This window comes from Styela clava, chromosome 9 (genome assembly GCF_964204865.1).
Source record: "Styela clava chromosome 9, kaStyClav1.hap1.2, whole genome shotgun sequence".
NCBI classification, from domain to species: domain Eukaryota; kingdom Metazoa; phylum Chordata; class Ascidiacea; order Stolidobranchia; family Styelidae; genus Styela; species Styela clava.
The window spans coordinates 12,096,918-12,108,950 of NC_135258.1; positions in this window are offsets into that span (position 1 = coordinate 12,096,918).

A 12,033-nucleotide genomic window follows, 5' to 3' on the forward strand; every position below is an offset into this window, starting at 1 on the left:
ACAAACGAGACAAACGCGGCGAGTGGAAGATAAAAGAGAGAATACGATATACAATGAGCAACAGGGCAAAATCGGCGTCGCCCCGTCGACGTTCGGCGAAGGCTTTGCGAGCGAAAAATGAACCATGTCGGGAGAATATGGCTAGTGTAGACAGTCTGTGCAACCGATATTGAGTTATTTTTCGAATATTTTTTATTATACCGAAAAACAACCGGGGCATTGCCCCGGTTGGCCCTATTGGCGCGCCGCCACTGAAGTCTAGTATTATGAAAAAGGATAGGATAGGATTTATTTTGTACAAAACAAGGATGTCAATTCATCTAATCCTAATGTACACAATAATATAACCCCATTCTTTTATTATAACATTTTTATGCAGGTTAGTGAAGAACACTGGCCCAGACAATATGGGAAATGACAAAACATTAACAGCTGCAAAGACAATAACAATTATTATACAAGATTATGATAACCTACCTCCAGTATTTCAACCATGTGATGGAGAAGTTTGTCAACCTCTATATTCCTTGAACACAACTGTTGGTCAGGTAAACAATCCAGACCAAATTAATCGTAATTGACGTTCAGAAAAATTTAGCACTACTTCCGTTTAGATAATAAAATTGTCATTTTAAACACAAAATAATACTTTAACTTTAATCTATTTTATCCTTTATTTTATCTTATTGTTTTATCTTCAATTTTGGCTTTAAATTGCGCCATCAGTTTTTTGGCCGAAGCCTAATCTTGGTAATTTTGTTTCATAGTTTGAAGGGCTAAAAGTATGGGTAAAGGCATAATGTCCCAGCAGTGAGTTGTAGCCTACTCTTGTTAACATAAGTAAGATACGAGTATATTTGATAATAGAACATTAGAAGAAAAGGGTTTTTCTAGAAATTACAGCCTGGGTCACAGTCAAAAATCAACTTTTTTTTAGTCGATGGCATCGTTGAATGTTGAACCGGGTCCAATTGAAGCAAAAGACGGCGACATTGGAATAAATCAGACTATAGAATATAGCTTTATCAGTGGTAAAAACATTATTTATTAGTAGAAATGAAATACAATTTTAAAAACAGTGACAGTTCCATGAGATTGTTTCTAGTATATTTACACTTTTTATTTTTCTATCATTAATTTAGAAGTGATTTTATACCAAGGATGAAACCGTATTCACTATATATATACACAGGAACTCCAGCGGATTACGCGACTTATCTTGATATTAATAGCGTAACAGGAGAAGTAACGCTCAAAACACCCATCACCAGTCCTATCACATATACAATTGCAGTTAAAGCTCAACAAACCGATAGGGCAGATCGCTTTGCTGTTACTTATTTACAGGTTTGCTGCACTTCAATTCTGTATTAAATTCATTCAAAACCCTATAGTCGAACAAATACATCTATGCTCCATCCATCAATATGTTGTGCTATATGTTTTTTACATTCATTCAAGCATTCGTTATGTGTTAGCATTCTACAGAACAGCCTAGGAGAACGTTATAATTCCTGATCATTTGATCTTAGTTTCAGAATCCATTTTGGTTGACATTTTCTTTCAGGCGATAGCGACTGCGAAAGATGAACATCCACCCGTATTCACCGAAACATCTTACAGCGGTGGAGTTGTGAACGATGGAAGTGATATTTTGTTCGTGTACAAAACAGGGTCCACGGATTTACTGCAGCTTGTGGCAGCGGACGGCGACGACCCAGATGTAAGTAGGCTGAATCAACTGCTTGAGGGTAGCACGTTTTGTATTATTGGAGTTGCAAATTTGTTCAAGTAAAAATGCCTTTTACATTAGAATGTGTGACGAATATTAATATTGTCTTTTGAAAAAACTTGAGGCCGTTGATTTTATTTGATGTTGCAGAAAAAGTTTTTTAAATTTACATTTTTTAGGACCCACTATACGACGGCACCAGTGTTGTGCGGTTTCACAAATCTAGAAGAATGTTGAGAGAGATTTTTTCCTTATCTGTTAGAGAAGCACATTATTGCACTTTAATCACCATGTTATATAATATGTACATTTATCATATTCAGGCAACCATTGTATTCACAACAACAGATCCGACTCCTTACCAAATATCGAGTGAAGGATATATATTCGTTCGAAGTTCTCAGCTAAGTACAACTAGTAGTACCTCGGTGAATATTTTTATTTGAAAACCACTTTATGAATATACAAATATCAGTTAGAAGTGATTGTTGAACTGTTTACATTCAGACCGATTTGGAAATTGTCGCAGTGAACGTATATGCTGATACCGGCTCATCTAATCGACAGAGTGCTCCTATCTCAGTGAACATTGCTGTTACAGAAGGTGATTTAATAATAATAATATCATGAACATCCATGGAAAATCTTTACAATTCAAACGCATTATCATCTGCAAAATCAATCAATATGTGTTTCACTTTAATATCAGATGATATATACGCAATCACATTTGATTACAGAATTGGGTTTACTGTATCTAAAAAAAATAGTTTCTGAAAATAACAAGAAAAGTCACTGTTGTTTATTCTACAAACATTATTTACACAGTACTGAGAAGCAGTGAATTCACTTTCCAGTGATATTTAACGCACTCTTTGTAAGCCTTAATAAATCTCTCTCTCTCTCTATATATATATATATATTCTGCCCTGATCATAGGTGCACATAGATATTGTAGCACATATACCGCATATATATTTATAAAATTAAGCTGGCCAATTGTGATATTGCATTGTGAGTGCAATGATATAACTGAAACACACCAATTTCTTAATTCAAATTGACAAATATTTAAAATAAATTTAATAACGGCCGACAACAGTTACAACACAACAACCCACAGAGCCAGAAGAAACGACAGAATCTTTAACGACAGAAACTTCCACAAGTAAGTGTAGTTTATAGCAATGACATGAATTGACAATTAATTCAGTAACATATAAGTCCTAATATCATATTATTTTTTCAGTGCTCGATATTAATTAATGACATAAAATGTACTCGAGCTATTTAGTCAGATCGTTATGTCGACGGTGCTACCAGTTCAACCTTGCAAGGTACTGGCACTTTATGACACACGATTCATTTAGGAAATTACGGCGGGTCTCCTAGTTGCCGGTACTGTCAGCATAGCGATCAAATTTAAAAAAATTAAACACTTTGTGTGTAGAGAGCTCAGTATATATAAACAGAAGCACTCTCATCAGTTTAATATCTTTTTAAAACTGCGACTTGAAGTAGTTGTACAACACATATACGTAGATGTACAATTGATGTCAAATTCATATCATTTCTATCAGCTTCAGCCGTAGAGCCTACAACACCAGCAGCGACTACTGCCTCCACTCCAAAACCCACCACATTCGTCGATTCGACAAGTAAGATAATTTAAGCAGTAGCCAAAATTTTTATTCTGTTTCCAGTTTTGTTTGCAATAGGCGAAATAAAATATGTGTTTGTGAAGATGCTTATTCTATTCTCTAAACCAGTCGTTTCCAACTTTATTGGTGGAGCGGAACCACAACGAAACACTCCGGAGGCTCGGGAAACCCCTGTGCAGTGGTTTAATTGTCTTATATTTTCTGAAATGTATAATAAACTATAAATATATATAAAACAAATCTAATACTTGCAAACCACAATGATATTTAGAGTGTAGCAAGTTTAATAATAGTGGCGAACCTATTTATTATTAACCGAATTGGTATTTGATTATATTTACACAATATACATATATTAATATTGACACTCGAATTTAAATAGAAACATGCGGAACACTGGACTATGTCGCGGAACCCTGTTAAGTATCATAATTTGATTGCCTGATGTTCAAAAAATATCACGCGTAATGAAAGAGGACATGCAGTTAATACAGGCTTTGTAACACAGCTTTAATGGCCACAACACCAGAACCCACTGGTGACCGTACATTTGAACCCATATGTATATCCGCGGGTTCAAACTATATGCGGGTGCTAAATCCCATGGGATATAGGGTAAGTATGGGTTCAAATACCCGTGAAACAAAAAAAAAATCCATAGGTGTAATAGTATGCAGGTGCAATTGTCGTGGGTTCAAATTTAATGGAACCGAACCCACTGCCGTACCAACAGTCGCTGTAGTCTTCCCGACTTTGACTGACCATCAGATCGCAACAATCGCGAATGCGGTACCACCCCAAAGTTTGCAATTTTATATTTGGATGACGTCATCACACAAAAAATTTATAGTGAAAAACGAATCCCCTAGAAATTTTTGAAATAAATAAAAGTAACTTCTAGCGACAACAACAATCTTTAGCGATTGAATTCCAATTCAATTGGTCCATTAGGTATGGAGAAAATCAAATTTTTTCACAACAAGAAAAAGAATACTAACAACAACAACATAATAATAATAAAAAACGATCTATAGATCCACTTCGCGATCGTTGCGATTTGGTAGTCAGTTGAAGTCGGGAAGACTACAGTACCGACACTGCTGCACTGCAAAATATTAGATACCCATACTACTTTGTTTTGGTCATCGTGTCCTTGTATTTGTTCTCGTGTTTATCATAATTAAACTTAACGTGAAAAGCATTATGTTTTTAAACAAATGCATGCGATTTATCAGCTCAAGTATCAACTACCACACCAGTCACAAGTACGGTGAACATCAATACAGTTCAAGAAAGCACAGGTAAGAACACACTTGGTAACTTTCCACAACACTTTCAAACCAGACACGTTCTATTTCGAATCTGAAAAACGATAATTGAATGTAACTAATATTCTATAATTTGCACAGAACCTACAACAGCACCTACCTCTACCATAGATTCTACCACACAGGTAGATTTCACAAGTAAGACACATTCGTAGATGTGACTCAGATCTGCGTATACCAATGCGAATCTGGATTATGTTTAATTAAAAACTATCTAAAATGTTTATAATGTAAATAATGAAGGCTCGGCAAACCAATTGTATGATAAGAGAAACCAAAGTTGCAAAATGTCTTGAAAAAGCACGCACGCACATATAAACTTCAACTAGGCTAAGTTACCATCATTTTCGAGCTAATTTTCGTGGTCATTGAGCTACGTAATTTTGTGATTGCTTCCAGTCAATTTCCAAACATACTCAAAGCTGCTGATATAAATTAATTTGATATTTACATATGAGAGTACAACTACCACTGACTCAACATCTTGTTTACAAATTGTATCTTGATGATTTGTCATTCGCAACATCAACGCAGAGTAACAACGATAGCCGATAGCATTCATTAAGACCGCCAAAGCTTTCGAAATAATATAGATTCGTTAGGAATGACCGTTGAAGACACACTTTGAAATGATTAATCCTATCTACCTCAATTTATTATTGTAACACTGTGTTTAACGAACTATGAAACCGTGATGCTGAACATGTTAAAATTTCTTGAGCGATTTTTGTTAGGTCTAATTTATTGCTAACGTAGTGCAGCAACATTAATATCGCAAATATCGTAAGGTATTCAGTCATTCATTCAATAAATTGTGTATAAAACCGCTAATTTAATATTATTTATTTAAATATAGCCTCCACTAGGCCCGCATCAGCAGACACTTCCCCTGAAATAATAACTACTTCACCACAAACTACGGAAACTGATGTTTCAAGTAAGGATCAAAAATTTATTTAAGTTATAATATAATTCCAATTTCAGGAATCAAGTAAAGCGCAATTGGGTTTGTAGTCACTATGAATATGAATATTTGATCAAATCAGTTAGTTGCCTTTATATGTTTTCAAGTCGTTATTGTGAACGTGTACAAAAATTCTGTTTTGTAAACTAAATATAGGAAATCACGGTTTACATCACTTTCTGTTCAATGACAGCACAAATGTTACCTTCTATGCCACGAACACGATTACGAACAGAAACAAGCCCCCGATTCGTCGATCATGTGCTTTAGAATTGTATGTTACACAAGCTTTCCGCTAATCCAATATTTGCTTGTTTTAGTTTAGGCAGCTTTACTTCAATCGTTAAATTGTAATTTTGAACCATATGTTCAAAAAGTTATAAAATCCAATATTCTTGCAATAGCTGAACCATTTTTCTATTTGAATAGCCTCCAGGTCCGTAAGTGGTGCAACTGAAACGACAATAAATATTGAGGAAACTACACGAGATGATAAAAGTAGGGGTGGTTTTCATGCTAGCACGGCTTCATTTTATGGTTTGAGTGATTTTGCAGTGACGGGGACATCCCCGCTTTTTGATTATAGTGCAGTCCATTACTCGGCACTATACAAACTCCATGTCTGTGTCTATCACTGACACGATTCATACAGACCCTAGCATGACAAATAAGTCCGATTTGGAAACGGTAATCACGCAGAAGGAGAGTGACCTGAGAAATGACATATATCTCGAGCCAAATCGTAGGTTGGTTGGCGAGTCTTTGTAGTGTTCACACTCATATACTGGCGAGTAATTATGTGTCAAACAAACTGTACAAAGTAATCTATTGGTAATGGAAATTACCGTCAGTCTTCCTCACTCTTCAAATAACAATTTGCAAACTTCACGTAAACAAAACTGTGGTAAAAAAAGGCAGCGAATACTGTCTGTTTCTTCCACATTCCCTTTTACATGACACTATGATCCTTTTTTTTCCATTTTATACTACTTGACTGCAGAAATCCAAAAATCAAATAAACGTTATTGATAAAGAAATAAGTCATTAGAAAATAAAGCATGGATGGTTCATAATTTTGCTTTCCAGCCAATTTTTCAATTCTGCATAATTTCATCAAAATACTTCAATTTGTTCATTTCAATCATTTTAAAATAATTCTCCCAATCACCGACCATACGACACCCCATAAAAATATTTAAACAAGCGATTAATGAAAAACGTCGAAAATATTGAGCTATTAAGATACTTGTATGTCAATGTTGCGATCGTTACGGCATTTCAATATGCTTATTTGCTTCGTCATATCGTTTTCATTTACATGTCAGATGATGACAAAGTTTCTAACAGAATCTTCATGCATGAAAACTACTTTTTCCTGCTGAAACACCATATTATATTTTTATATTCTGCAGCAAATTATGTCAGCTAATTTGACCAATCATTATGTCACTTGCAAAGTACCGATAATATCCATTTGCATGTAATTTATTCATATTTCAAAAAAATATATATCCATATCAAGTGAACGAAATATTTGTAATGAATGAATTTATTTTAGATGCAGTATCGATGATTCCAGCAAGTACATTGTATGGGGTAGCAGCCGGCCTTTCAGTAACGCTTTTCATCGCTATACTCGCCATAATATATCTCATTTGGAGAAAAAATCAAGATTCTGAATTTGACGATAAAGATAACGTGGTATTACATATTTTATTACATATGTTTAGCTTCCGGTTGGTGTGTTTCATTCAAATGTAAGCATACCCTATGTCGTTATCCTTATTATGCCTAAAATTGAGTTATTCCATGGAATAATAAAAACAAAATAGTTGAATGAATATTACATTATTTTATTTGTTTAATACAGTCAACGTCTGACAATGGAACTGCACATGTATATGAGTATATAGTAGTTACAGAACATGAAACTTCAAAAGAAATCGGTAATTAGACAAAATGACATTGTGTTATCGGAACTATTCAATTAAAAAGTTGATTAATTCAAAACTATTCATGAAATTATTGTCAAAAATTTCACCAGGAGACTAGATAGCAGTAAATTATGCTTCATATTTAAATAGTTAATTCTTTGTTATTATTTGACATGTCTATTTTGAATGGTCTTAGCGCAGTGCTTTATCAATATGTCCGAAACGCTTATCATGTCTTCTTTTTAGAAATGTCTGCAATTAATAAGATCAGTACTAAATATATTCGCATTTTTCCGTGAGTGAATCCCTTAAATTAAAAAATGAAATCACAGATGACAATATTGTAAATTATCTTCCTTAAGATCTTTCAGTAAACTTTTGAATTACATCTTGTCTTGTATTTAGCTAAATTATTATTTCGAACCAAGCTATTTTTGTTATTAACATTTAACAGTAAATAAAGGAGAAAATACTGAAAACTTTGAGGAAGAACTTCATGATTACGACAAAATAGCACAGTCTAATGCAACACCTAAAACTGATTTTGAAGAAGAGCCGTATGTTCAGTTTTCTTTACAACCTTGCATATTTCGACAGACGTCTCTAATATTTTTTTTTCTTATAGCTCACAGAAATTTTGAACCGAATAAAAGTATTATCTTCTAGCGACAACAACAATCTTTAATCATTGGAAATTTCAATGCAATTGGTCTAGTAGTTGATGAAAGAATTATTTTTTGCATAAAAAGCAATATATACCAACAAAATAGAGAAGAAAAGACCAAGAATACTAAAATGAAAAAAACTTAACAAACCGATCTATAGGTTCACTTTGTGTCCAATAATATCTAAGACACATTTGAAACTGATATTTTTGCATGGATCTTTGATTTAACCATTTTTATACTATACCTAAAACTAGCTAAGTATTATTTGTTGAATAGTTCTCACTTCAAAGTGTATATACCTCTACTTACTTAAATGTGTGGCTCAATCTTCTAAGAAATCACGGACCATCTACGTCGAAAAATCAAGTTACAGTACGCGAGTTGTTAGCTCCAAAAACAATTTGGATTGTGACATGCTATCAGTGTTTAGTACTTATCTCAACAAACAACTTTTGACAGGCAGACTTCAATTTTTTTAAATAATTTCTGCTAGATAGAATCCAAAATCTTCAAAAATCGACGAACTCATATATTAAAGATAGTTATCCTGCTGAGTACAGCATATTTTTAGGTTTTCATAAAATCGTTTCAATGTTCTTTCAGGGCCACATCCGCTTGGGTATAGAAGATTACAAATCATGACCAAACGGTTCTTCTTTCTCACAACCCAATGTGAAGCACGCTGACGACTTTCCTCCATCACCAGATTGAAATGAAGAATACGGGACCGATAACTATACCGCGCTTTGATGTTTTCATATCATTTATTCTAGTTCCATTATAATTACGCTTTTTACAATCGAAGTTGTCACTGTCACTTTTTAATGTATGAAAATTTATACTTGTACGCGAAGTAAACAAGTTATTATCTTATTTTAATATTTAGCAATGGTGTGCCATTACCGGGGACAAAAAGAGTCATCATACGATTAGACACATACTTTGTAAAAGCAAATAATTTACTTTCGTATTTCACAAATCGGAATATCCAAATATCATTTTAGAAGTTTAGTGTAAATTTTATTTTTTCACAGTCTAAGATTTATTTGGCATATTTTTTTGGCACAGATTAATTTGACATATAATTTGTCAGGATTCTCAAATAAATAATTAGCACTAAGCTCCCAATTAATATAAATGCTTTTTGCGTTTTGAAAATTGATTTTATAAAAAAAGGTAGTTGAAAGTGCATAATTTTATTTTTTTGTTCAATTAGAAGAAACATTTAGTTGCAACGTAGAAAGCGATTTTATGTATTTTCAAATATAATTACGAACCGCTCAAATACCTTGTATATTAATGATCGCTATTGATATATTCTAAAATATCGTGTCGTATATTTTATTTTGCCGAGGCCTAATAGGACAGAAGTTGTTATAATATATATATATAAAAGTTCGAATCTTACCTGCTTAACGTGGTGTATTAGTTTGCGCTATCATTGATTTACAAATGATGGTTAATACATACAACTCAGCCAATGCTGAACTTTGCACGGGTTTGCAATATTTATGCATTTAACTAATTTGTTGATCAATTTTAGTTGTTGAATCGAATGAATCAACGGATTCATGAAAAACTTGATAAAATTTGGGAGAGTACTCTGGAATTCTTTGGCTCGAGTTGATTTGGTATTCTGATAGGCATGTGAATTGTAGAATTAAGCTACGTTTGGTTAACTTGTTGCAATTTATATTCCCCTATTTCTTTTTAGATTTAGTTATCTACAAATCCATTTATTTAAGGATTATTTTATGATATATCGATACTTGATTATAGCCGAATAGGATTTTTTTCACTGAAAAATGCATTTCACACTCTGGTTATGGCTTCCAATTTGTTTTCGCATACACGTAAACCGTGCAAACGGAGGTGAGACTTATTTTTTGAATGGACAAAAATGATCAATTTGAAGTTTTGTATATGAAGGGATTACCATATTAATTTTCTAATAAGAGGAAAGCTTATAAGAAGATTTCGTAATAGACCAAATTGCGGCCTCTGAAGCGGTTACCAGTTCAGTAGATAAAAAATTAGGAATAGTTAAACTGTTTACTGTTTAATAGGCATGAGCTTTGGCGATGGCACAAGGCCAATACAACTAGCGATTGCCTGAACTTCCCCGTAACAACGTAACAGTGGTTTTGAACTTATTTGGTGCAGAGTAGCCCCGAAAAAATATTAGAGGCTCGAGGAAGCCTGTTGGAAATGAATATATATATATATATTCGATTATATTTATCATCATAAATTAGTGTCCATCGAAAAACATGAAGCGACAATTAGACTCCGAATACCTGAAGGTCTTTCACTTTCTTTCATATTTAAGACATTGGTATATATTAATTTTTACAGACCTATGTGACCTACCACCAGCTGATACTTCGCTAAAATCTGGGGAAGTGTTTGAAAACGCACCCACGGGAGTTGTTGCAACGACAGTAGGTTTTGAAGGATCCGTTGGTGACGTCACACTAAGTTTAATTGGCGATTTGGATAAATATTTTGAAGTAGATGGAAAAGAAATAAAAGTTAAAAACGGGAATGCGCTGACCAGAGACGACCCGAAATTAGCAAACCCGGGTCGTGAAGAACGAAGGACACTTTATGGAAGGGTGGAATGTTATGCAGGGGGATCATTTTGGGCAAGTATAGGCAAATTAAAAAAAAAAGATTTCAATTCAAATGTTTCATTAAACAGCATAGAGATTTGAAGAGATTTGAGTTGAAAGAAATCAAAACATAAATGAGACATATATATAATACATGTGTATCCGAGCATAAATAAAATTAATTTTTGTTATTGTACTTTGTTTAGGTAAGTTACGATGCCTCTATTGACATGAAATACATCAACAAATACAACCCAACAATCATCTCAGCCGAGTCGACAGATCAGAGTGAGGTGAGGCGATGGTCTTCTACGTTTGTATAATTAGTAAGTTAGTAGTAGAATTACCACTTGTTTTTCAAAGAAAAATGACACTTTTTATTTTTATGTGTTGCTGAATAATAGGTGAATTTCATTACGGTCGGTGAAATACGCGATCAACGCCTGGTTTCATAGTATATTGCATAGGCTATTATATTTTTACAAATGTGTTGGGAAAAATAAATAACATAACAACATAGCATTCTGTTAGCTGCAAGCTAACATCGAATTCTTTTACAGTTAGTTTAGCTTTTGAATCGATGAAATTATTTGGCAGAAGTTAACCTCTCAAATATCACGCGTAACAGGAAATTCCCTACCCTCTCAATGGTGGCTATCGCGCTCTTGGGATTTCAGTAGACGCTCGTGACTTCCCATCAATCTCAGTGAGATTGAGTTTTATTACAAATGCCTATTTTCCAAAATTAGTTTTGTCAATGTAACACCTTTATATAATTTTGAGAAAATAAAAATCAAATATGGACATTGAGGCGGAGCATATTTTTCCCAGTATGTTGCTGTTGGAGCAGTAATACCTTTCACCATAGTCGCTGGAAGTGAAGGTTCTGGTGACCCATTGACAGAAACCAATGTTTTTGAGATTTCAAGTCAAGTTCCCGCCGATATTTTGAGCATATCTGCTGATGGACAACTAACGCCTGCAAAGGATCTGGATTATGCTAAATACAAAACACATAGCCTTGATCTGTAAGTATGTAGCACAGCATGGACTTTTATTTTCGATCGAATTGTTGTTTCATCTATTGATAAATTTCCTTTCTTGCGTCTTTTTATCATTGTGTTAAGGTAACTT